This window comes from Fukomys damarensis, unplaced genomic scaffold (assembly GCF_012274545.1).
Source record: "Fukomys damarensis isolate Sample0158 unplaced genomic scaffold, DMR_v1.0_HiC HiC_scaffold_28, whole genome shotgun sequence".
Lineage (NCBI taxonomy): Eukaryota > Metazoa > Chordata > Mammalia > Rodentia > Bathyergidae > Fukomys > Fukomys damarensis.
The window spans coordinates 5,352,557-5,379,481 of record NW_022900940.1 but is presented as its reverse complement, the minus strand read 5'-3'; the positions used below and the strand labels follow the sequence as shown (position 1 = coordinate 5,379,481).

The window sequence follows — 26,925 nt, the reverse complement described above, 5'->3', positions numbered from 1 at the left end:
TTCAGTCTTTATTCCACTTCAACTTCTGATGCCTGAAATCCCAGCATAGAAGCATCAATTCTGTCATTTTAGTCTGGTCGCATGCAATTGCAAGTCACTCTGGGATCTGTAACTTGTTACAGCTCCGGGTGATTTTTTTTTCCTTTTTCCTTTATTTTTCTGAAGGAAAGGGTAGCAAAGGATAATTAGATCACGTAATGTATCTACTCAGGGACCATCTACTGTGTGCTGGCTGTGTGACAGTTGTGCTGCTAGCAGCAGGGTGAGGGTGCAGAGCAAGGATACCCCAGACACTGCCTTGCGTATGGGGCTTGGCTTCTCCCAGAGAGAAGCACAGAGACTCACTCAAAGAAGCGGGAAGACACCACACACCTCGGGAGGCCCTGGAGTCTGGTCAGGGAACTTGGAAAAGAGAACTTCTGGCTTCAGACCTAAGCTAAGAGTGATTGCCATTCACGGAGGGCCAGAGGACTTGCTTTCTGAGCCTGGCCGAGTCTAGCCAGTGCTTCAGGGTTTGCTGCAGGCCCAGTGTGGTGAGGAGCACAAAGGCCTGCCTAGCTCTAGATGGTTTCTGGGGCTGGCAGCAGAGAGGAGTTACGAGGTTGCCAGGGCTGAGGTTGGGGATGTCAGCAGAGCCCTGTGCCATGGCAGAGGACTGGCCTGCAGTCTCAGAGTTTTCCTACAGCAGCCACCTTGCAGGAGGGCCTAAGGAGCTGGTCCCTGAGGCCAGCCAGGACCCCTTGGAAGAGCCTGCATCAGAGACAGCTCCTCCTTGGATCCTGGTGCAGGAGGAGCCCCTCTCTGCAGGGCGTGGATTAGGGATGCACTCGTGTAGCCCAGAAGCCCAGTACCTCCAAGCTGATCTTCGGTGCTGATGTCTGGCGTCGGCTGCAGCAATAGCAGCACCCAATGTGGATTTGAAGTTTGAATTGTCTGTCCTTCCTGCAGCCTTAGTGAATCAGGAAACATATTTAGGATATGTAAAGTATATGTATGATACATATTGCATACTCACGCACACACTACGTATATATCTGTATATATCGGCTCGAATTTCCAGACCTCCTGACTCATCACCACTAGGCCTGGTTCTGAATCACATTTTTGAAGCCATTGTCGAAGGCAGAGAGACTGGTTGTTTAAGGGCCTGTTTAAGGACTGGATGTTTAAAGTATTTGTGCTTGCTCCTGTCTGTCTCGACTAGCAGTGCCATGGAGGAATCCTCCACACGTTCTCCTCGTTTTTCCACAGCCCTGGCTCCCTCTCACTCAGTCTCCTTTCACCTAATGCCTTGCAAATCATTTCTTTGTGAAGCTTCTTCTGACCCCTTATGCTCAGGTCGAATCTCTGTGTTAATCATCCCCAGGTGCGGTTGTTGGTGTTTCCTGGGAGGTTGGGCTTCCTGAGGGCAGAGACCTCATTTGTCTCAATTTCAAGCTGTATTCCACGTCAAACATAGTTTCTAGTGCGTGGGAAATATTGAGAAATAACCGGCCATTGGATGCCTTCCTTCAGTATTCTCAGTCATTCTGTTCAACAGTTGCTGATTATTGGGAGATCTGGTGGTGGTCTTTCCTGAAAGGAACATGCAGCACAGAATATTAAGATGGGATCACATGAGGTCATGGCAGGAGAAGCAGAGGCAAAGGCAGAAATCAGCTTTGTTTTCAGGTAGATCCTAATGGGGGCTGTAATGCGGCATGAAGGATCTTAGTCAGGATGTGTTAAGCTAGCCGCTGTGACAACCCACTGCTTTTGGTAGCCTGACACAGTAAAGGTCTCTGTGGTGCTGCCTTTTGTTAATGCATGTCTGTGGAACTTCCTCCATCTGGACCTTGTCACACAAATCACAGGGTTTCTAAGGTGCCCGGGGAGGAGGAATAGAGTCTATCTTGCTGCCACTCCATCCCATTGAGTAGGCATCAGTCACATGGTCCCAACAGAAATGCCATGGAGAATGGGCAGCATAACCTTCTTGTGTGGCCAGGAAGAGGAAGATGAAATGAAATTAGTTACTGTGCAGTGATTTCCACATGCTGTGTGGTTGGTTTTAGCTACTGAGTTATAAAAGCCCAAGCCTTTAGTTTTTGTAGCCTCCTCAGCAATAAAATGCCCTTGTCCTCCCAGGAACCCAGAATAAGAGAGGGACCCTGCCACGTTAGCTAATTTTTGCATGCAGCAGGAGGATATCTTTCATTTACATTCCTGCCAAGAGCTGGTTCTCTTGCGTGGTGATGAGAAGGCCTGGTTGTTGATGAGCTGGCTGTAGCTTGCCTTCCTACCATCCGGGGAATGTCCCTCCCCTTGTCATGACTCCCTGACTCCACCGGTGCAGGCTCTCCATGGGCGATGCCGTCCCATTTGTGTGCTGCAGCTGATGCTGCTTCTCTTCTCCTGGCGTTTGCAGCTCTGGGGGACAGGAGGTGCTGCTGAGCACAGCCTGGCCCATTACCACTTGCCATCATGAGGGACTTGGCCGAGAACCACTGCTGCACCGTAAGGGGAGTACTGAGATTGCTTTCAGACTTGAACCTTTTGCTGACTCACCTGTTTATTTTTATCCAGAAAATGATTTTAGAAATTGTTCATGATATTTTTAAGTAGAGTAAAATACATCACAGTGTGATGTACTTCGTGATACACTTCTTAATTTTTTAACAAGAAAGAGACATTTTCCCCCTCAGTGCTGACCATGGTCACACTCAGGATAGGAGTGGGCATTTTCTTCTGGTCCGCAGTCTTCCTCCTTTCTTTTCCTTCCCTCCCCTTCTTGCCGCCTGGGACAGAGGCTCAGTGAGGAACGTGGTAGAGCCAGGGGAGATGTATGGTTAAGCTGGATGCCGGAGAGGTCTGCACAGCCCAGGTCATGGAGAGCCATGTTTCCTATCGGAAAGCTCTCCCGCTCTTGTGTCTTCCATCCTAAGAGTACTGGGGAGCCACTGAGAGAATACAAGGAGGAAGTTGAAAGCAGAGCATGCTTGTGTGTGTGTGCGTGTGACAGTGATAAATGAGGACCGTATTTATCGTGTGTTTCTGGCCTCGGGAGGAGGAGCCTCCACAGGAGGGGTTGAATGGGAAGAGAGCATGGTGCCTTCTCCCAGCTGACACCAGAGGTCTCCTCCCTCCTACTGCCCACACCCTGCCTGTCTCAAAACTGATGTTATTAAAAGACATATTCTTTTGTGCCATCGTAGGAAAAGGAAAGAGGGGAAAGTACAATTTTGCACCAAGCAATTTATTTACAGCTATAATCCACAGTCAACCTCTTTAAACAGTATTATTTCATTTCTTTTAAAAGACTGAAGTTTTAATTTGTGGAATCTCATTAAGATAACTTGTAAAAAGTAAGGAGTTCTATTCAGTTGCTTCCGGGAACGTTCACTGACTGTACAAGGTGTCGTCCTGGCTGTGTTTGGGACAGGAGAGGTGGCGTGTGAGTGCCTGTTCCCAGGCACTTCCAGTCTGACGGAAAGACTGGAGGAACCATTAATAAAGGAACAGTTTGAAAGATCACACAACTTTTTAAGTTATGTGACTAGTATTTTAGAAATTACTTTGTTTTGGAAACTCTGGAAAACAAAAAATTCTAAAGAAAAAGATCCAATTCCTGTAGGATACTTTTTTTAAATTTAATTTTTTGCCTTTGGTAATGCATATTGTTATGCACTTGAGAATTATTGCAGATAAAATTTTTTGTCATGTTAAAACGTGCGTACAAACACATTTCTCCATCTCCAGTATCATTCTTAATGATTACAAAATACTCCTTTGTCAGACTGGACTGTCATTTACTTGCTTTTGCTCTGTTTTGATTGGCATTTTAGGTAAAACAGATTCATAAAATGTATTCTTTTTATACCTCAAGTCATCTTGTACTCTTTCTTTCCTGTTATGATGAAACATAAATGGGAAACTAAGATTCTTTTACAAAATTATTTCTCCATGTACTTCTCTGAGCTTTACCACCCCCTAAATCCCCAAATCCTTGTTATGATAACTTTTACATTCTTGGGGGAATAATGGGAGAATGTATTTGATATGTTTTTTCTGGCATATTCAGTCACTGGACACATAACTCCTACCTTGAAATTGTTTAACAAAGAACATCCCCTAAATCCAAGAAAACTGTTTGGTTTTAATTTAGAGAGACTTCATGCCTGACTTTGAAACTTTTAAAGGATATCTTTTTGGCTTCTCAGCATTCACTCTTCCAGTGCCATTTTAAAATTACGAATTATTTATTTTGCTCCCCTTCAAATAAAAAAGAAGTCCCTAATATAAGGTCACCTTGAAACTTTAAGGTAACTGTTACCTACGTTACTTCAACAAAGGTACTTGATTGTACCCATAGAAGAATACTCCAGTTTTTTTTTCTGTTGGAAATATTTTTTGTATTACTGCTCATGATGGCACAGGGTGTGGTCGTTCTGTTCATGAGCCCTTTGAAAGGTGTCATTGAGCGGAGGAGAATCAAACATTGAAATCAGAGAACTGAACCTTATGGAGTCTGAGTCCTCCCGGCTGTCATCTCCTGAAGCTCTGGCGGGTAAAAGCTACTCCTTTTAACATCAGAAGTATATTCCTGGCAATCACACGCTTTGAGGGAAAATGCTAACCAGCACCTATTTCTCACTGTTTTACGTAGGAAAAAATTACAGTGTGTTATGTTTGAGTATGTGGAGTGTCCATTTTAGTAAAGCAGCAGTTGGCAAATTATGGTCTGTGGGCCTTTGTTTGTTTTTGTAAATAAAGTTTTATTGGAACAGAACACGCCTGTTTGTTTACATATAGTTCCTGATCCCTTTCCTACCAAAATGGCATAATGGCAGAGCTGAGCAGTTGTGATAGGAAACCTAATGTGTTCACTGAGTTTTCTTTTACAGAAAAATTTGCCAACCCTATTTTTAAAAACTACTAAGATACGGTAAAAAGCTTTATATATTAACAATAGGGATATAAAAATGTTCCTAACATTGAATACTCGACAATTCGTGTAGCCTCAGTATGTATTTATTTTGTTTGAAATGTAGCTTTCTTTTTTAAAAATCAGCAAGAGCATCTGAGACACATCCCCTCTGTCACTGCCTTTTCAAAACCTCTGCGGAAGTTTCTGACCTTCTGCCGGTTGTATTGCAGCTTACCCCTTTCCCATCACAAATTGTGTTTAAAATGTCGTCTTGAATTTGGAGGTGGTCATAGATTTTTTTCTTTTATAAGAAGCAGCTAAGATTTTGTATTTGGAAATAAATATTTTCTCTAAAGGTTGGAGATTAAAGGCCAGTATGAAAATGTCAGCTGGGTTATTGTTCAGTTACCATCTCCTTGTATTTCACCTCTTAGCCACTTAGTTTTCTTGTCTACAAAATAGGAATCAGACTTTCTCTCCAGGCTTTGTGAAGATTAATTAAGAAAGGACATGCCTGACCACATTTCAAGAACATTAACTGTTGATTCTCTTTATCTTTCTTTACTTCAGTTCGAGAAGCTATTATAACAACAAAGTACCTTCAGTCGTTTTCCAAATTTAGAGTGTTTATTCTTACTTTGGGCTGTCCGGAGACTCATGTAGAAGCCCCAAGAAATTAAACAGGTGTGTGTATTATTCAAGTCAGAGACACTGGGCTAGGGTGTAGCTCAGTAATAGAGCATGCATGTCATATACATGAGGCCATGGGCTCAGTCCTCATCAATAAAACAACAAAACCTGCCCCTCTAAAGTGAGTGCTGGGAGTTATAACTCAGTGGACAGAGCTTGCCAACCACATATGAGGCCTAGATTCAATCCCCCCCACACACACTCATGTGTGTACACACACACACACTCACACACACGTGTACTCAGAAGGGAGGGCAAAGGGAGAGGGAGATACTGTCAGCTGTAGCAAACATTCCTGAGTCAGAAACACTTCACACTTGGCCTGGTTGCTGTGGATGGTGATGTTGGTGTCCCTGCCCTGTGAGAACTCAGGGATCTACATTTATTACATCCAGTGATCCATGTCTTCGAGAGCCAGGAGTTCTCTGCTGGATCCCTGGGCTTATGACTATGGGAAAGAGAGGGCCTTGGGGTGGTGCAGGTGGCTTCAGGATCAGAATGAAAGCAGCGTATTCTCACTTGTGTATGTTTTGCCACAACTTGGTTACAGAGACCCACTTAGCTACCTGAGATGACAGGAGATACATTCCATGTTGGTGTCCATGGAGAAGAAATAGTTTAGAAGAACTCTACACAGCTTTGGCTATAGACTGAACATATTTTCTTAGAGAATTATGAAAGACAAATGCTTACCATAAAGAAATGGTCCAGAAATGTTCTGTGAACCTCTCCACAGTAGGAACCCATGGAAAGAACAGCGTTCAGAGATAGTCATGCTGCTTTGAAATAGCTTATCTGTATACTTGTTTAAATGTCTTTTTAAAAAATTGCAGTCTGAATCTACTTGCCACATGTTGTACACCATTTAGGCATTTTGGTGTTCTAAAATTACAGTTCTATCTCAAGTAAGTTTTGTATGCAGTGACATTTTCACTGCCAAGGTGTTCTACGTGGTCTCATATTGATTTTGCTATTTTCTGAAATCGAAAGTCAATTTTAGTATCGAGTAGAATTCCTTAGCCAGGTTGGCAGAGAGAATGTTTGTTGAAATATTTCCCTGTTATTTAATTCAAATTTCACATTCTTCAGTGAATCCCATCAGGAGCATTTTCATTTTTAAATTTTTTTGGAATCAGGGGTCGAACTCGGGACCTTGTGCTTGCGAGGCAGGCAGCAGCACCACTGAGCTAAATCTCTGGCCCAGGAGCATTTTCAATTTTTCAGTATCTCTAATAGATCTCAGCCTACCTTTTAAAAAAGTTATTCATTTTAAATTATGATTGTATGAATATTTTAGGATTATAATCATCATAAAATGAAGGATAAAATTCATCATACAAAAATAGAAATTTAATTTAAAATAGAACTTGATTACAAGGGTAAGTGGAATAGAAACAAGATATATGAAAGGATATTTAAACAGTTTTAAAAAACCTCCAAGGTGTGGTTTTTACAATAGCTTTGGAAAAAAACACAACACTTATTTATTGATCTCGGAGATCATATTTGGGACCATTCAGTCAAACTTTTGTGAGGTTGAAGAAGCACATTAAAGCCTTTTGATCGCCCCATGAAAAAACTAACTTTAAAATATGCGGTCAGAGACTTCTAAATTTAGTGAAGTTTATTTCAGATGGAAGCTGTTCCTGACCATATCGTGATCCCGGGGCCTTGGTCAAAAATTTAAGTTTATCCATGGACGTGCGTGATTAAAAATATTCCTTTCACTTTGCCTGGTGCTTATAGCATTTCTTCCTACCTGTCTGTTTGTCCTTGGTGGCATTTGAGACAGAAAACAAGTGGAGTTGACTAGATTTGTTTTCTAATCAGCCACTCCTTATTTTTCCCTGTTGCTTCTTTGTTTTATTAAAGTTTGACTTTCCTACTCATGAAACACGTTTTAATCGGTGACCACATCAGACAAATGGAAGCTAAGCGCTGGTTAGTATGTTGGAAGTAAACACGGGGGCTCTCATTAATGTCGCTGTCTGAATAATTAGTTGGGCATTGAGTCCTGAGCCGCAGTGAAAGCAGGCCGACTCCTCCATGGTAAGACAGGCTGACAGCCGCATCTGGAGCATGGTCATTAGTGGGCCCAGCCATCAGTGTCACGCTACTGTGTCAAATTAGTTAGTGTCCCCTCGGCAGAGAAGCCAGACCTACAAATTATCCTCCCATATCCCTGGAAACTGTGTTTGCAAAATCTGTGATCAAGGGTGAGCAAATTATTAACATGGCTCATAAATTAACTAGTTTACAGACTTATAACATTTTACAAGTAGATAATAAAGGGTGGAAAAGTTTTCCAATTGCTTTGCCCTGCTCTGAGGGCTGTGACCAGCCGTTGTGTCTTTGGGGAGCGCTGTGCAGAGTTTTTTTGTTAAGAGGAACAACTTGGGGGCATCAGAACGAATGTTTGGCAGTCTTGGACCCAAAAGGAAGCAAGTGTAGATCCATTGAAGACAATATAATTAACTTTGTTATCTCATTACTCTGATAAGCCGCTGACAATGGTCCTCTTTCTCACTGTGGCAGTTACTCATTAATGAGTTCACCCATTAAGTTCGAACGATTACAGCCACAGCCTCTGCTAGTTGAATTATCTTTAGAAATATTTTATCATACTTTTAAGCTGCTTTGCTGGAGAGGAATAAGGGCAACACAGTACATCTTGTAAGAAGGAAAGTTCTCAAGTTCGCAGGTGTGTGCACACCAGACAGTCGGTGCCTAGAAAACGTTCTGGTCAAACGTGGCCTGAATCTACCCTTCGTCTAGACGTGACTCCCATGGAGAGCACCCTCTCTGAACTCTGCTGAGGGCTGCTTGACAGACAGCCCACAGAGTTTCCGGAGATGTGAGACTATTCAAATCACAAACCTCCACACAGCATACATCTCCTTTTCAGTTTCAACTTCTCCTGTTGATTAGGCTAGAAAACATACACTAGAAAACATAGAATAACTCCTGCCTTCACCAGTGAAAGAGGGTGACACACACTCTCCGGGCAGCTCATGGCATCTTCTGGTTCTCTAGTTCCGTTTTCCCATACTAGAGAGAGGCCTTTCCATCATCTCCAGGTCCTGGAGGCGGCACGCTGCACTCAGGGACCTGTGCACAGACCTGGCCTGGGAAAGCCCTGTTCCCCGAAGCTATTCGCAAAACCTTTCTGAAAGTGCCTGAGAGTGAGTTGACTGATCCACCAGCAACTTCAGCTTACTCGGAATTGCATTCAGGGAAAATTCTAGTAAAGCCAACTCCACCTCGAGGGCGCAGCCACTGTCTGCTGGAGATGCAGGTGGTACGGTCGCCTCCTGCCTTTGAGATGCAGCGGAAGCAGAATTGCGGACTGCGTGGGAGCCTGCATTCTCTGGGCTCAGGAGCCCTCTGGGTCACCGTCCTGGGCCCTGTTCCTGTGGCTTAGCTCCTCTTCCTGCTCCAGCCTGGGTGGAGAGGACATCACTTCAGAAGCTTACATCTTCTATTATTTCTCAGGATGTGTTGGCATTGTATTATCAGAACATACCATAAAATTTAAGGAGTTATGGGCCGGCCCTGGTGACAAACGCATATAATGCTAACACTCCAAGGACGAGGCAGGAAGACTGCAAGTGGAATGCAATCCTTAGTGAGACTCTGTGTCAAGAAAGTAAAAATTGGCTGGGAGTATAGCATGGTGTCAAGGCCCTGAGTTCAATTCCCAGTACCTAAGGGGGAAAAAAGGCATTAAAGGAACCAAACTGTCGAAGTACAGGCCAGTTTCTTCTACTGTATAAAGTTCCTTGTCCCTTCTGTGACACTGCTTAGCTCAGCTTCTAAGCCCCGATGGAACGCCAGTTTTGAGGGGAAGAGAGCTTGTGTTCTGGTGTGGCCAAGGCAGCCGTGAGGCTCACAGGTCCCAGTTACTTCTGAAGCATCACGGTTGGCTCTTCCTAACCTCTTCTCCCTCTCTGCTTTCAGTGCCCCTCTGTGTGTCGCAGTCCTGTGGTGTTGTGCATGCCCCCTGCCAGTGACCCCAGGCTTTTTATGGCTGTGAGACTCATTCGAAGTTCACGGTAAGTGGTGAGTACCTCTGCTGCTGCACATGCGTGGTGGCCCCAGTGATTACGGGAGCTGAAGGATCATCTCAGCATCAGGCATGGACCTTGCAGCTAGTAGGCAGATACGCATCATGCCCTCCACGGCAGCTGTATGTCTGTCAAGGATAGGATCCATCACCTGGGTCCTATTTCTAGGAAGGTGGCCGAAAGCAGGAGCTGGCAGTCAGTCTGCAGAGGACCCCGTAGGAAGTGTCACCCTCGTGGGCCATACGGCCTCACTTGCACCTGGTCCCCTCTGCTATTTTATTGCAGAAGTGGCCATCGGCAGCTCACACCCAGATGAGTGTCACTGAATCCCAGTAAAGCTTTGTCCACAGAAGCAGGCAGCAAACCCTGTCTGACTTGTGGGCTTTGGTTTACTGCCCCTAATTGGGTACATCCCAGGCACACATAAGACCTGTGAACCTGACTGCTTACTGGGTTCTAGTCAGTCTGATCTTGAGAAAAGAATCTGGAAGAAATAGAAATGGAAAAGACCACCTGGCCAGCCGGGCGTGGTGGCACACGCCTGTAATCCCAGCACTCTGGGAGGCTGAAGCAGGAGGCTTGCAACTTCAAGCCCAGCCCTGGTAACATAGCAACTTAGTGAGACCTGGTCTCAAAAAATAATGAAAGGGTTGTGGCTGTAGCTCAGTGTGAAGGCTCTGGGTTCAGTCCCCACTACTGCAGAATTGAAAGTACCTGCCCTTACCTGCTGGGCAGAATGCGGTTGTAAAGACGGAACTAGGTATGATGCATGGAGGAAGCCCCTTATCCACACAGTTAGTGGCTTTACACCGGCCCTCAGTTCACCCAGTGTCATGCTGCCTTCTTCCCCTTTTTAATTACTCAGGGCGTGCACTGTTCCATGAATGAGGAGAAGCTCTCTTATTTTCTGAGTCATGTGGTTCAGCTACGTGTCCCTTCTGTTTTACAGTTGATAGACAAGCTGTTGAAATGTCTTTTGAGTATCAAGTGTGGATGGAGGGATAAACTGGTAGATTATGGCAGGCTAAAGATCAAATGCCAATGCAGAATGATTACACTTCCTTTAATCATCGGAATCTGAGGGTGCTTTATGGTCTTTTACCTTTAATATAGGCCTTAATAAATGATGATGCTTTGAGTGCCTGCAAGAATGTCTGAATTTCACAAGTCTTGCATGTCAAAACATATAGGCCAGAAAATATGCTTCCCTGGGCTAGCAGTATTAGGAAGGAAAGCCATACTTCAGTAAATGGCTTTGGAAGTGAAGGGGTAATCAGAACCCCAATTCACAAATTTTCTAGTTTTTTTTTTCTTGCAGAAAATGGTAGTGTACTCTTAGAGATACTGTCATATCGTTATATCATCTCAGAATTGTTTTCTAATAACACATACTTAGGCATAAAATGTTATCTGTGTGGTCTCATAAAAGTCTCCTCATATTTGAGGAGAGTAGTTTGTGCTTTCTGTTTTTCTACTCTGCCTGTTGAAGTATCTTGCTTTATCCTCTGGCTCACATTATGGTTGCTGTCTCTCCAGCCATTGCCTCTGCATCTTGAAAGGAAGAGGTGGAATTGCAAAAGACAAAGGAGCAGCCCTCCCAATGAAAGCGGGTCCCTTTAAAGAGCTTTTTTTTGAGACTTACTCTTATATCTCAGTAGCCACAGCTAACTCTAGGGATATTTGGGGAAAGTATCAAATCTAAGAACTGATAATTTACGTGTTCTAGCACCAAAGACAAAAAGCTGCAGTTGTAGTGGCTGGGGATTTATGTAAGTGGCACTGCGCCTGCTTCTCAAGTGCAAGGTCCTGAGTTCGATCCCAGGTACCAGGGGAAAAAAAAGCTGCAGTTGTGGTTACTTATACAGAATCATGGCATCGATTTTTGTTACACGCTTAATTTATATGTATTTTCAGTGAATCCCTGGGGTCTTGTTTGAATTTTACATGCTGGAATTTCAGCCTATTTGATTTTTTAATAGGTAACTATCTCAGGAAATATTTTAGGACCATAATATTCTTACTGAAAATGCCGCGGCAAGTCTGAGAAATAATAATTTTTTCTCAAGAGAGCCACGTACCAGAGTGCAGTCTCCTGAGTGTGTAGGTAATTGTCCTTTGTGGGTGTGGCTTTGTTGGACCTCACGCTGGACAGTGTGGGGTCCCGGTGACGTACAGACTCCTCTTAGGTGCTGGCTCCTCAGCTGGTGTGAGGGGCACTGCTGATGGCTCTGCACTGGCCCTCTGTGCCTGTGTGGACTCAGCCGTGGGACGTCATCTCACCCTGTGATTGCTGTCCCCACACCCCGCTGACCGGTCACCTGGGAGGGAGTCGAGTGCCCTATCCCAGACCGGCTGTCCAGGGTATGTGGGAATTTCTACTTCACAGAGTAAACAAGAGACTCCCGGGACTCTCTCATATATTCTCCATGTGCAGCGGCCTGTGCCGAGTGTCCTTGAAATATGGGTACTTGGGGTGTTCACAGAGTCTAAGGGATTGCCTGCTCTGGGTGCCCTGGTGGCCTGGTCAGTATTGTCTGCTTTGAAGTTCACTTGGCCTGGGTTCAGATTGTACCTTTTCTGCTTAGTGCTCAGCAACCCTCAGTAACGGGGTGAATTACTTCATGCTCCTGAGAAGTGGGGCAAGAATTGGAGCCAGGATAGCTAGGTGTGCTACACTTGTAATCCCAGTAGTCTGAGAGGCTGAGGCAGGAGGATTTCAAGTTTGAGGCTAGGCTGTGTGACTTAACCACATGACCCTTTTTGAGAAAAAAAAAAAAAGATGGTCAAGAATTTAGCTCGGTGGTTCTGGCACCTGCCATGCCAAGCACAAGGACCTGAGTTCGATCCCTGGTACCAAAAAAAAAAAAAAAAAAAAAAAAATTCTTTTCTAGATACAAGAGGGCTAGGGATGTAGCTCTGTGTAAAGGCCTTGGTTTTGGTTCCTAGTACTCCCTACCCCCAATAGTCAGTGCACTGAGGAGTCAGACGATACTGGCGAACCCTTTCTGGGTGCTATGGAATGCCAGGATTGCACTGGGAGTCCTGGGTGATAGCTGGGTCCCTGAGGGGTGGCCATGTGGGTTCATGGCCCCTTGCTTTTTCCTTGGTGTCCCCTGTAAGTTTAATTCAGCCTGGGAGGGGTGGCCTTGGTGCCAGTCTTTAAGGCCACCTGTGGCCATGGGCACAGCCCCCGTTGCAGAGAGCTGCCCTTCCTGGGGCCCCTTTGGACTCTTCCCAGATCTCCTGAGGTGCATGGGCCTTTTTTTAAATTGCGTTTTCTTACTCAGACAATGGGCCTGCCTTGCAAGCAGAATTCGTTAACTGCTTTCAAGTTGGTATTGCTGATGATAATCTGAAACTGGAGGTTTTGCTCTCATGTGCTGATGCTCCGTGATGTCGATCTTGCCCAGAGTCCCCAGCCCTTCCCGGGCTGCTGACTCTGCAGAGCAGGCCCCGGTCCCCACAGACCTGCGGGGGACCGGCCCCTCTGCCAGAGTGCCAGGACCACTGGCTGCACCCAGGGACTGAGAGGCAGAGGCCCTTGCTGTCTGTGGGCAGAATGTTCCACTTCCTGGAGCTCGTTGCTCGTTTTAGAGGCTGGAAGAGGCCTTCCCTGGGCACCCTCAGTAAAGGGGATCTGGCCCCTCCTCTTCCTTCTCCCTCCCCACTTCTCATTTGTTGGATTTATTGCAGCTTGTCACTTCAGCAGTACCGATTCGCGAGATGGTCTTTCCAGTTCAGTGGGGCTCCTAGGGCCGGATTCTGTGCCCCACAGACAGGGGGTACACAGGTGCCACAAGGCGGTTACACATTTCCCTGTGTTTCAGCAGTGCCCAGGTGAACCTCGCTTGGCTAGCGAGCAAGAGGACGGTAGCGCTGCACCTGGCTCCTTTGCTGTAGGTAGGGAGTGTACCCATGGGGGTTCTCAGCAAGGTTTCACTGTCCATGGCCCAAGACTGATGCTCTGTGTAGCCCAGCCAGGAGGGGGTTATATCATCTTCCCCCTGAAGACAGAATTTGCCATTTGGGTTTTCATTGTCTCATAGGTGGTGCATGTTCAGTAAGAATGTTAAGTTCCAAGCTGAAATCTCACGCTTGTTTTGTGGCCCTCAGTCTCTCTGAGCCGCAGGTCTTTACCTGAAGCAGGGGTGTTAGGGTGACCTAGCTTGGAGGATCCTTGCAAGGGTTACTTGAGATGACAAAGGAGGAGTGTTCTGCAGGGTGTGCACCAGAGTGACAGTAGTGTTGGTTTAGAAAAATCAGCAAGGCCTCCTGGGAGTCACCCCACCAACTCTCTTTCTGAGCTTTCTCACTGTCTTCATTATAAAGGTGGTAAGGAAGGCAAACTCTTCTTTACTTTATTTTATTTCGCTTTTGTTTTTGTTGTTCTTTGAGATGGAGTCTCGCTCTATAGTTCAGGCTGGCCTTGAATTCACTGTGTAGTTCAGGCTGGCCTCAAACTCTCTGTCCTCCTATTGCTTCGGCCTCCCAAGTGCTGGGATTACAGGTGTGCTGTTGGCATATGCTTGATTTATTTGTTCATGTGTCAAACATTAAATGAACTTTAAAACGTCCAGCACTGTGAAAGCCCCGTGTTTGAGGCCTGCACTGCTTAGAAGTTCAGAGATTAGGGTGGTGCTCTGTCTTTAAGCCACCTGGCTGGGGATATAGTTTAGCTTTAAATTAGTCAGAACGGGTTTGATCTCTTGCGTTGCAACAAAGGGTAGCTTAAATTTCTACAAATTCCCTTTAACTTATTAGAAAATGCACACCTGAGCTGTCTGTCCTGAAAAGCATATATGTACTTCTATAGACTGAAAGGAGTTTGATATAAATATCTTTCAGTGCTAGCACCGATTTCTTTCACCTGGCTAAGAAGGCGATGTACTGTTTTTACTATATTGTTCCATCCTGGCTGCAGGTGACGTGTTATTCGCTGTGAATTTGTTACATAGAAGCTGAAGCAAGAAGAAGACCCTTCCCTCTGTCTTTGTACTGTATCACACACGTTTTGGTGGAACAGGATGAAACACATCGAGTCTCCCACTCTTCCTTCCATGACTTGTAACTAATTGGGGTTATCTACAAGATCAAACTTGCCCTTTATTAACTTATTTATTCCCTGTCAATATGTGCAGTAAAAGGGCATGATTAAAATACAATTTTGGGATCAAATTTGATTACAGATAGCCTTTTTAAGAAAAAAAAATATAAAATCCAACGAGTTTTAGTCAGGGTAAGCAAACAAAGTGGGGAAAAACTTTTGTTAAACTCACGACAGCCTGCAGAAAAGCTGACAGCCAGCTTACTTTGCATCTCTGAAAATAAGTAACACCCCGTCTCCAAATATTTCGAAAAACTACAATAATAACTCCAAAAAGGGGAAGCAGATCCATGTAATCTGAGACTTAAAAGCTGTTTGCCAGGATCAGCACCAGGGCCCAGTGTGTACGAATCCCTGGGAAAGGCGAGGCACTGCCCGGGAGTTTCCTGTGAGCTTGTGAGGTGAGGCCGCGTGTCAGTGCCCTCAGGTGTGGCCGTCCTTCTGTGCCGCCAGGCTCTGGGTAAGATGTCTGTGCCAGCTTGCTCAGCCTGCCTGCATGTGTGGTGCCCCGGCTGTTCCTCCGGAGAGCCTGGGCCTCCTCTCTGCCCGAATCCGCCCCACTCAGCCCTCAGTGGTGCCTCACTCTCAGCGTGCTTCTGAGCGTGGTAGTCTCCTTGGCTTTCTACTTCTAGGGTAAATCGTGCTTCCTTGGGTTTGTCTAGATGAGTGTGGCCGCAGGGTCTTGGTTTCTTGTTGTCCCCTGTCCTCCTCCTCCCTTGCAGGTAAGAGAGAGGTGAAAGTTGAATATTCTGAACTCATATAGAACCTCTCCTGAGAAACTCAGATCAATAGCAGTTAAGAGAAACACTCCCGTTTGCGGAAAGTCTACCCTGTAAAAGCTTCCTTTACTGAGAATTTACTCTGTGCCAGACACGATTCTCAGTACATGACAGTTGTTAGCTCCAGAGAGCTCTAAGGGGTCATTAAGGCTGTAAAAGTCCATTTCACAGATGGGGAAACTGAGGCCCAGTGAGGTGCCATGACTTGCCCTGGCTTCTCTGCCGTGAGGAGCAGGACTGGGGTGTGAACCCTGGACCCCCTTCCTCCAATGTCCTGGCTCCTAACCTCTCTGTAGCCCAGCCTCCCTGGCGAGACCCTGTGGTAGGTGAAGCCTTGGGTTTTCCTAGGTGCTGCCTTACTGGCACTGTTTTGATATAGGTGAGTCCTGCTTTCACTCAGAGACTTGTGAGTGTCAGGCCTGTGTGCTTCCGCGCCACCTTGGAGTTCCTGTTCCATCTTTCTGGGCTTTTTTAAATTCTTCTCGCACCTGCAAGAGCTGTGGGGACTATAGAAGTATGTCCCAATCTGGTTGGGAGCAAGAACAATCCAGTTAATTGACTTTCTTCTACCTCCACTTGGATGCCCCTGTTCAAATATTTCCTGTAGATCTTGCAGTCATTCCCCTTTAACCTCATCTCCATAGCCCCCGTTTTATTTCATATTAGACCCTGACCACCCAGCAACTGAGTTGAGCTGCTCAGTCACCTGTGTGAAAATGTGGTGCGTGAGAGTCTCTTTCTTTAAAAACGGGGGGTATTTTCCCAACAAACTGGCTCAAAGTGCACCTTTCATTTATTCCGAGGAACTTTCACCCAGAAGCCTTTTTATTTACCATGGTGAAGAACTTGGGTACTTAAGAGGTAATGCTTGCTAAGACTGAGGAGATCTTTAGTGGGTTGGTAGAATTGCAGGTTTATAAGCTGTATGCCAGAAGTTGACCTTTGAATATTAGTAAAATATTAGGCTTGAAAATTAATGTATAAAAGCCAGATGTAGGAGACCATGAGTAGGCAGTTTTTAGTTAAGTGGTTTAAAGTGTCCATATCTCCTTCGTCTTCATTACTGTCTTCATTGCTGGCACAAAATAGTTGATGCCTACAACTTAAAGGAGGAGGAGAAGTTTATTCTAGCTCGCAGTCTGTAGCAGTTTCAATCCATTGTTGGCTGGCTCCAAGGCAGGGCAGCGTGGCAGAGGGGCAGCACAGAGGAGAAGCAGCTCCTGGTGTGACATTGGGCAGAGCGACCAAGGGAGGAGGCTGGGAGTGGGAGAGAACCCTTTCCAGGCCGTACCCCCAGTAACCACCTTCTTCCAGCATCACCTTTAGCTATAAACTCATTAGTGAACCTGTCTAATGATAGTACGTCCCCAATCCAGTCACCTCCCCAAAGCCTCACTTATGACACAGGAGGCTTGGGAGACATTCAGGTATAAACCATAGCATCCTTGTAAACTGAAAGAGCAGACCACTTTGAATGTATCATGGTCTTCAAATTACTGAATCCACCATTTGTTAGGTCTCTGATTATGCCTGAGAGAATACAGTCAGCCTATAGGAGAATTGAACCTGCTCATGGTATCACAAACTCAGATGGTAAAGCGAGCTTCAGGAATGTCTGGATTAAGGGGTTCAGATTGTGCCATTAATTCTTGATCCTGATCTCTTGGATATAATGTGCTCTACGTTGGATTCGCTTATTGAGGCCGTTGCCAGGGTTGTGCCACGATAGCCATTTGTGAATGTGTTTTTGTAGCCATCTCAGTAGGAAGAAACTTCAGTAAGGGTCACAGAAATTGAGTCTTCTTTCTGTGATTGGCTTTGTGCGTGCAGTACGCCTGTTGGAGAGAAACACTTCTTGTGCTAGAGAAGGACTGGATGGGAAAAGTGTGAAGACCCTCTTGGCCTGGGGCCAGTCACGTGCCTGTCGGCACAGCTGTGGATGGTGTTTTCCCTTCACAAACAGGGAAAGGGTGGAAGGGTGTTGGTATCAGAAGGGGACAGAATTCTGGAAAGGCAGCTGTTTCTGGGCCCAACAGCAGGCGCTGTGCCTGATGCATGATAGAGATAAAGACTTCAAGGGCGGACGGGCTTTTAAATAGGACCGCATGTTATCCAGGGTCCACTGGATACTTGGACATCTCTAGCCACTTTTCTTGTCTTGAAACAGGCCGTGCCTCAGAAATGCTGCCCTGCTTCTGTCTACAGGGGCTCTCCACTGCCTGCCTTCTTCCTCATCCTTCTGCCTACCCATCCCTTGCCATCTCTGGAGCAAGATTTCATTTCACCGAACCTAACACACACGAGGTTGACGGAAATATCCGTCTTGCTGTAGTGCTAGAGAAGCTAGGAGAAGCTGACGGACCATTCCTATGTGGTGGGAAGGGAGTTACTGGAGGGAGACTGGAAGGCCTTAGGAAGCAGTGAGACCTGGCTGGAAGCTCAGAAGATGAATAGGAATCACCCAGTACCCAGGAGGAAAATGTTGTATTGGTGGATTTACCACCTTTTCTCTAGGATTAAAACCTGTATTTGAATTTGCATTTGAATTTCTAGGAATACTATCTTAGTCCCATAAAATGTATATGTCTTGGTCAGGGATTTATTTAGCTCAATGTTGCTGCCACCTGCCTTGCAAATGCAAGGTCCTGAGTTTAATCCTTGGTACAAAAAAAAAAGTCTTTTTTTTTTGTTTTTTTTTTTTTTGGTGGCACCAGGGATTGAACTGCTTATGAGGCAGGAGTGGTGCCACTGAACTAAATCCCTGGCCCACATGTATATGTCTTGTAGATCATATGACCCATACAGGGATGAGAATAATAAGATGCTGATGAAAGATTTGTGTACAGATAAGCCACATCATCTAGTGAGTGCATAATAAACCAATGGATAAACCCTCTATGGGAAAATTTTTGGTGCATTAAAATATAGAATTCTTAATATCATTTCCCAAATATTTTTGAAAAGATTAGATGTTGCCTATGTATGCATTATGGAATATGCCACAGTATTCTGCCTCTTAGTTTTCTCATCTGGTATCTGAGGACAAAAAAGTACATTCCAAAGGATTGTGGTTGAGGTGGGCAATAACATCTTTTTTGGGGGGGGGTACTGGGGATTGAACTCAGGACCTTGTGCTTGTGAGGCTGGTGGTGGGACCACTGAGCTAAATCCCCGGCCCAATAACATCTCAACCATGTGGAATTCTGACGATGGTGCTGGCATCTTCTGTGTGTACTATAGAAATGATTCCTTATTATTAGAGGGCAGCTGTAAGTTTTAACTCATTGATTGTCGGTGGCTTAAGAATTGATATAGTTATGTCCATGTAACTAATTGATTTTAAAATGTTTTTCCATATGCCGGGGATGGAATATATTTTCTATTTTCACATGTTCCTTATTTACAAAAATTGAGGGGTATTAAAAATGGTGAGATTTAGGAAATAACTTTAACTCCACATGCTTTTAATGCTTCTCTGAATTAATAATTTTCATGTCCATCATATTTTCTCCTTGGCCCGCAATTCAGCCCATATTTGGATCTTGGCAAATGAGGACTTGGTTAATTAGGCAGTCTGTTAACTCTGATTACTAAGTTATAACAGATCAGTGGAGAAGCATCGCTGTGCAATTTGGATTAAAAAGGCTCTTCATTTTATCAAAACAAATTTACAATTGTGGATAAGTACGTTGAAATGCATTACGTTGAAATGATGCATTTCACAAGGAAAATTTTAAAAGGATAAAGAATTATTTTCTCCACCCAAGTTATTTTTTTATTGTGACATTCATCACATTATCTTTCATTAAGAATATACTTAAAAGCTTGGAATTTTCAGGCTTGAAAATTATAGCTGATTTAATCCTTCTATTACACAAATATGATGGATGAATTGCATTTTTATTTAAGCATAATTTAGTGTAGTGGCACATGGTTATATTCCAATTCTGACCACAGTGGCCTCTAATATTGGAGTCACTTGTAGAAATGAATCTTGGCTGTGGTGGGGGAGTTAGTGGGTTACATTAAAGCTGGCTCTCTTTCACAGCTAAAGGCAGTGAGGGTTATTAAATACCATCGGGCCTCTGTAGTCCCTTCTCTTTCTTGTTTAATGGTTTATTTTCCTTTAAGGTAAGGGCAGTTGGGCTACTTAAAAGCTGCTTGCTTGCTCCCTTCTCATTTCTGCCTCCTCCTGTCCTTTCTTAGCGTGTGACACCTGCAGGAAGTGAGCAGACAAGTCAACACAAAGGTAATATCTGAGTTCAGAAATCCTCAAGTTTGTGTAATTACCCTTCAGGATCCTATCTTCAAAATGGAGACCTTCAAAATGTCACACCTCACCTCTCCCTCCTCCATCACATATGGGTATCTCAGGCATACACGTGCACAAAGTCATATACAGGTGTGCACATGTGACACACATGGGAACCTGTACTTCAGAGGTGCCTAGCGAGTCTTTGTTGAAGACTAATTGATGGAAAGATTTTAACACTGACAGCCCCATATCCGAGTGCTTACGCTGCTCCTAGAGCTGTGCCATCCCTGGGATTCTGTCTGTTACGGCATTGCGGTACGTGGAGCGGATGAATTTAACATTATCCTTTCCATAAATTTACCACAGTCTGGCCTTTATGATTCGCTGTGTTCTGCTTCCATGAGAAATCAAAGAGAAAGTATTCTTCACATCCACAGAACTTAGTGTCTTGTTGATTGCTGGCTTTGACATGACTGTAGGCCAGAAATAGTAAACCTTAGTTGTTTACTCTTAGTGATAGCAGCTGGTTCCCCCCAAACTGGCTTTCTAATACCTAGGAGACTATTCTGATATTGAAAGTAGTTGAAAAAAATGTGCTTAACCCAGAATCAGAACTCAGGGTTTTTTGAATTTAATGATTTTCTCTTAATTGAGAACACTGAATAATAATCATAGATGACTCATTTTGGAGGGGTTTATAGCTTGTTGTTCAAAGAAAGTGAGGCTTGGGGGGCTCTAATTTAGCAAATCTGAAGGACAGTCAGCTTGATACTTTAGTTTCCTGCTGTTTTGTTGCTTTTCCTAAAGAACCAAATAAGTGATTTTGAAAAGCTCAAAATATTCAGGGTTATATTAATTCTCATAGAGGCAGTTTAACATAGAAATGTTGGCTTTGACATTTATAGGTGACTTATTGGAGGGTTGGATACTATTACTGTGTCCCTCTATCCCTGTCTGTCTCTGTCTTTGCTGTCTCTGTTTCTTTATTTCCTTCTTGAGCTGGAGATTGAGCTCAGGGCATCGCAGATGCTAAATAACTGCTTTCCCAATAAACTATACCCTTAGCCCCCAATTTCTGTTAAAATGAGGCATTGGTTATTTAAATGAGACAGACATATACACCCTACATGTATATCTTGTTAACAGGGCAAGAAAACATGTTTGGAAATAACTGCTTAAGGAATGAGATAAGTGAAGTGTGGTTGGATTTTCAAGCATCCTTCAAGACTGAAAACCCTTCCACCACATCAGTGGTCCCAAAGAACTCTCAGTGGCAATGTGGCAAAACTTTCTGGGTTAAGTGCTTCCTTAATGAATAGGTCTGTGGATAGAAGCTAGCTGACTTACTGGAGGGTTGGATACTATTACTGTGTGGTTTTATTAATTGAATTTATTCCTTTAAAATGACCTTGGATGAAAACAACCATCTCTTCTGTGGTCATGGTGAGCAGATGTTTACCGTAATTCTTTGCTCAGTGAAAAGAACAGCTCTTCCACCCAACAAAAACAGCCACGTTTGCTTGGGTAAATCAAAACGTTGGCACTTAGGTCCTTACTTTATATATCATGGCTCCAGTCCCTCAACCTTTCCAAGTGTGAGGCTTAGATCACCAACTCCAACATCTGCAGGAGAGGCTTGCTTACAGTGATCTATTATGTGAGTGCTTAATTCTTATACTGTTTTTGGCGGTCACCTTCTCTCATTGAAACCAGTATTCCATATGTAGGACTTTCTTTGTTTGTGTTGCCTAGACATGCTAGTCCCTCTTTAATTTTTAAAGCTTTCACCTAGGCCCATGGCTGAGATTTGCATCATAAAAATTTGCCCTTTCCATCATGGAGTCTGGTTTCCCTTGGGCGTTCTTTGAAATGAAGGGAATCTCCTTTTCTCATAGTTTGTGTTTGAAAAATACCTTTTATTTTACTGCATATGAAGTTGCCTAGCTGCCTTACTTCTGCTTTTCAGCAATATTTCTTTTTTAGAAGCTTTAAGTGATCATGAGCTTATACAAAGTCCCTGCCCACGCTGGTCATCCCTGGTTCGATACGGTATTTGAGGACCAGTTTCCCATTCTGTGCTGCACCAATTTCCATACTGGAGGAATGCCACTTGCTGGACAACTGGGCCGAGAGGAAATACAACAGCACAACTTTGCTTTTCTTGGGAAACTCCTCCCTTTGGAATGGAGAACTCTGGGTGGCTCTTCTTATTTTGTTTCAATTGCCAAAATAAGCAAGAATCTTGCATAACACCAGGGTAGGAAAAAAAGAAGTAATTTTAAGGGAAGCCATATGTTCATGTTCAGAAAAAGGGAGTTAGACCTGGACACAAAGCAAAAGGCGTCATCTCTTTAATGCCAATGCAAAGCCAGGCTTTCATTATTTTGGTATAGTTTATAAAATAAAATGTAAATTGTTTCCCCATATCCTTAAGTCTTTTTTTTTTTCATTTAGTCACCAATAATTCTTGAGCCAGCGAAGTCAAGGCATACAGGGCAGTTAACTAATCTGAGATACATCAAGTCTTGTGTTGGTTAAATTATTTTCCTGTGGTGTGAGCATTAAGTAATGTCCTTGGAGGTCAGCTGGTGTGAGAAGGCTGTACTTACCTGAAAACAAAGCTGAAGCTACCTGAATGTGACTCTTTTTGTTCCGACTGCAGGAGAATGGAAGAGAGAGGTCTGAGAGTTAAAATGAACCAAAAATGACTACGTTAGCTGTTTAGTTGATTGGTTGACATATTATTTGTCCTTCTAACTAATTCCAAATAATGTCTGTTGATAGAAACAGAGGAGACACTTTAGTGTTTCAGATTGTTTGTTTGTGGGTGGCAGGTTTTGAAAATGGAGCTAATTTGCAGAAAGAAAAAAGAATAGAGAAAAAAAAAGATCTAGAAAACATTCCTTAAATTAAGATTTCTCATTCACTCATTCTCAAAGCATGAAAATTTCAGAGCTGCGGGCGGGAAACCCAGTAACATTCCTCTTTCCTTATTATCGGTTAATTGCGTCCTTAACATGTGGCTGTGAAGGAGGTGAGGCCCTGGACCATTTTGTATACTGGCATTTGTCTGCTGTCATAGGCAGAAGGGTCTGGGAGGGGCTCGCACAAACGCTTGGGAGCCAGGACTACATACAGGTGTATGTGAAAGTTGGAGACGGGAGAGCCTGTTTATGCCTGGGACTATTTTTGCATGTGTAGTTTTTTCTTGCTTGTGAAAAAGTGCATCCAAACAGAGGCAGAGCTGTTAATGAGCTTAGCTCCTTAAGAGCTCTACTTTTCTTCGAGTTTTGACTGGAGTAGATTCGGTCACTAGTAGGGTGGATCCAGACTTGTGTTCAGTCTGTTTGATTCAGAAATTGAATTAAGATGTACACACTCTTATCAGGAAATAATAACAACAAACTGACCTGGTTCCCAAAGTGTGCATTTACCTGTACGTGTTGGTAGTTCAGTTTTCCACTCCTTTTCCTCTGGAGGCCTCAGCAGCACTGTGAGTTGCACCTGAGCTATTTCACAGTTGACAGTACTATTAAACAACACACAAAAGATCAATGCATGTGCACAAGAAAAGCGTTTTGAATTAAATTTCCTTTCAGTTCTTAACATAGACTACAGTTGGGTTGTTTTTTTAGGTGTTTAGTCAAACGATAAAAGGTGGCAGATGCCACCTTTGTTTCGGCGATGGTCCTCAGGGAGAATGTCAGAGCAAAACTGGGAATCCCGAAAGTGTTGCTTGGTGATTATAAACCCCCATTTATCGAGGCCTTACTGTATGCCAGCTACTGTTGTAAGCCATATTCTAGCACCATCATATTGGAACTTTTCAGGTACACAGAGCAGCAATACTTAGCACCTTCATGATACAAATGAATGATTGGAGGCTTTAAGATGTTTACTGCGTTGAATTGCTTGGGGTTACAGTAATAGTAAATGAAACTGAGTAAGGATGGTGTGTCATTTAGTTAACAGGGATGTACCACTGCCTAGTTCCCCATACTGCTGTTGCAGACAGCTGTACATCATCCTTGGGGAAGCAGGGTGAGGGGTACGAGAGACTTATACTATTTTTGCAACTTTTTATAGTCTATAATTATAGAATTTCAAAATAGAAAAATTTTAAGTGCATTTTTCAGACTTGGTCAAGGTCTGTTTGCATTTTAAATCTAAAGTTTTTTAATGGCTTCATGTGCTTAGTGTGCTTGGGCATTGAAGTAATGGGCTCCGTTTCCTTATCTTTCTAGACAGAGTTTCAGTTCTCTCAGACAGTGTCATGTGGTCTATCCTAACTCCCTTGCTTTAGGAGTCAAGATTTATGCCTGTTTTTCTCACTTTGTCTCACCTACCACACTCCTGCCACCACCTCCAGGCTGATCTTGGTAGGGGCAGTGAAGATCATTTATCTCGTTACCAAAGTCCTTAATAAATGTTTTATTGAGAAGAGAGGTGTTTGAACAATTTTGCTGAGTTTCCCAGTGGATGTACTTCTTAAATGTGCATGAAAATACATGCAGACATCTGGAAAGAAGTATGGTAATAATAAACCAATGATTTTAGTGACTTGTAATCCCTAAATATGATAAGTCATGAAAAACTTACATTCACAAGGCTAGTTATTTGTACAGCAAAAACAAACAAACAAACAAAAAAAAAGCACTGGCTGGAAATTTAGAAAATGTGCTTCAAAGCTTTCTCTTACGCTAAGTTGTTCTATGATCTTAATTTCTCCATTTAAAAAATTGAGAAGATGAATAACGTTTTAACAAAAGGTTCCTTGAGTAAATAACTTTAGGGCTTTGTTTGTATAAAATACAATTAGAAGTTAGTGTCTTCCCTGAGTCAGAAAGATTATCATATAAGTTGTTCTGCCTTATGACTAGAGAAATCAAGGTCTGTAGCACGTTATTGTATTTGTTAACTGGTTGACTAAGTCCGAATAAGACTTTGAGATCTTTTATGTTTTTGTATATATTTTTACAGCTATAAATTTCCCTCTGGGAACTGCTTTACCTGTGTCTCATAAATTTTGGTACATCTTCATTTTTATTCATCTCAAAGTATTTTCTATTCTCTTTGTGATTTCTTGTTTGGCCCTTTGGATTTTTAGGAGCATGTTGCTTAATTTCCACACATTTGTGAAATGCTAACATTTCTTTCTGTCACTGATTTCTAATTTTCTTACGTTATAATTGAAAAACATAGTTCTACATTCACTGAAGTGTATTTTAAGGCCCAACCTGGCTGTCCTGGAGAATGTCCTTCAGAAAAGTGTGATTTTTGTCATTGTCGCAGTTGTTAGGTAGAATTTTCTGTGGGCTTCTGCTAGGTCTAGTTGATTCATAGTGTGGTTCATGTCTTCTCTTTCCTCACTGAATCTACCTAATTCTTCTTATCCCACGTAATGGGATATTGAAGTCTCTAACTTCTGTGGTTAAATTGTGTACTTTCCCCATCAGTTCAGCCAGTTTTTGTTTCATGATTTTTGATATTCTGTTTTTACAGGAACACTTCTGTGAGCTGCCCAAAGGGAAGCACTCTTGTATGCCAACCACTCTCAGGCCTTTACCTAGTTTTAAGATTTAAACATTATATCACACTGATTAAAAGGATAATAATATAATGGGTCAGCTCTCTAGGAACAGTCAGTACATATTTAAATGGGTAAAGAGAATTGAAGGATAGATGTTTTCTTTAGCCAGTGTACTGTCTGTCTGTCTGTCTGTCTGTCTATATCTATCTGTCTGTCTATCTATCTCAGTATTTATCTACTATATATTTTATTGTAGGCAGCTGGTAAGGTCTGATTGAGGCCAAACCCGTATTATCTTTAGTGCCAGCTGACTGGGGGCTTTGATCTACCAGATCGATGTTTCATTTCTACTATCCACTTACTCTATAGAGACATGAACTAGCTCAATACAAACATGTTCCATGGGGAAAATATGCTTTTTATTTTTTAGAAAATAAGAATAAAATGCAATTTTCTCATCGTTGCTAACTCTGTGACTCCACAGCCCTTTCTGTGTGGAGGCCACGTGGCAAACTCCAGGTGCATCTGTCATACAGAAATTGCTTTTCCCCCAAAATACAGAAATGTGAAATAAGCCAATTTGGGCACAAGTAGAGTTATGCTAGATTTACTTAGCATCTATCGAACATCTCCCTGCATTCCCTGTGTTATGACTAATCAAAGAGTTAGACCTGCTTAGATTCTGCACAAATGCATGTATGATTTCTACTTAGACACAGGTACTACTGATGGATTATTTTTGCAATGTTATATCCAAACATTTAATTTTTTTCTCTGCAGCAGTGTTGTAAATTTGTTTTAGACATATGTCCGTAAGAAAGTGGGGTGGGGGCTGGGTTTATATGCACATAATACAGATGCCGAAGGATGGTTCCTCACTAAAGAGGTTTTAAGGAGGCATTTATCTTTGATATCAAATATTTTTCAGTCATTTTATTATCCTTAACCATATTTTAGTGTTTATTAATTAGTAATTAAATAGTTTAGTCCTGACTTAAGTTCTCTGAATAGAGCTTGGTTTTTCAGATGACATTCTGCATACATTTTAAAGCCATTTTCTTTTTTTGTTGTTATCTGTGTGGATGGTGTGTGGAATTGATTATTGGTGGAGGAAGCCATATAGCTCTGTATCTTAACTTGTCTTGTCTTTATCGTTCTATTTCAGTGTGTGACCTCCTTACCTGCTGAGTTTCCCAACAGCTGTCAGCTAACTACTGTAGCCCCACACTGCTAGCAGCATTCCTGGTTCACAAATATGAAGTAAACAGAAAAAAATCCTGTTAATTTGAGCCCAGTAGGAACCTTTATACCGTAATGAGGGACTAATTTTGAAAGCAGAGAGACATCTCACAAAATTAGAGCCAAATTTTTAAATGATCTTCAATAACTAATTGAGAGCAAGAATGGTACTTAAGACAGAGTGAGACACTGACGCAGTGAGGAATTGCAACAGGGAGAGGAGAACCCTCAAGGAGTCTCAGTAATTATGCAGTCTTCCTCGAGTTGCCACCGATGCTAATCTGAGCGTGAGAATGATAATGTACCTTAGAGGACAGGTTTGTGGTTGAAATATTCTTGATAGATTTTGACAAATTAA

The 26,925-nt window shown here is 43.2% G+C and overlaps 1 protein-coding gene across 3 annotated transcripts in view; it reads left to right on the top strand.

Moving 5' to 3' along the window:
- The window catches only part of Foxp1 (forkhead box P1), a 487,831-nt gene that overhangs the window by 114,056 nt on the left and 346,850 nt on the right, over nt 1–26,925 (top strand). For all 3 annotated transcript variants that reach the window (XM_019209347.2, XM_010636145.2, XM_010636153.2), the window contains one exon: nt 9,554–9,648. The gene's annotated coding sequence lies outside the window, so the exon portion shown is untranslated. The remainder of the gene's footprint in view (nt 1–9,553; nt 9,649–26,925) is intronic.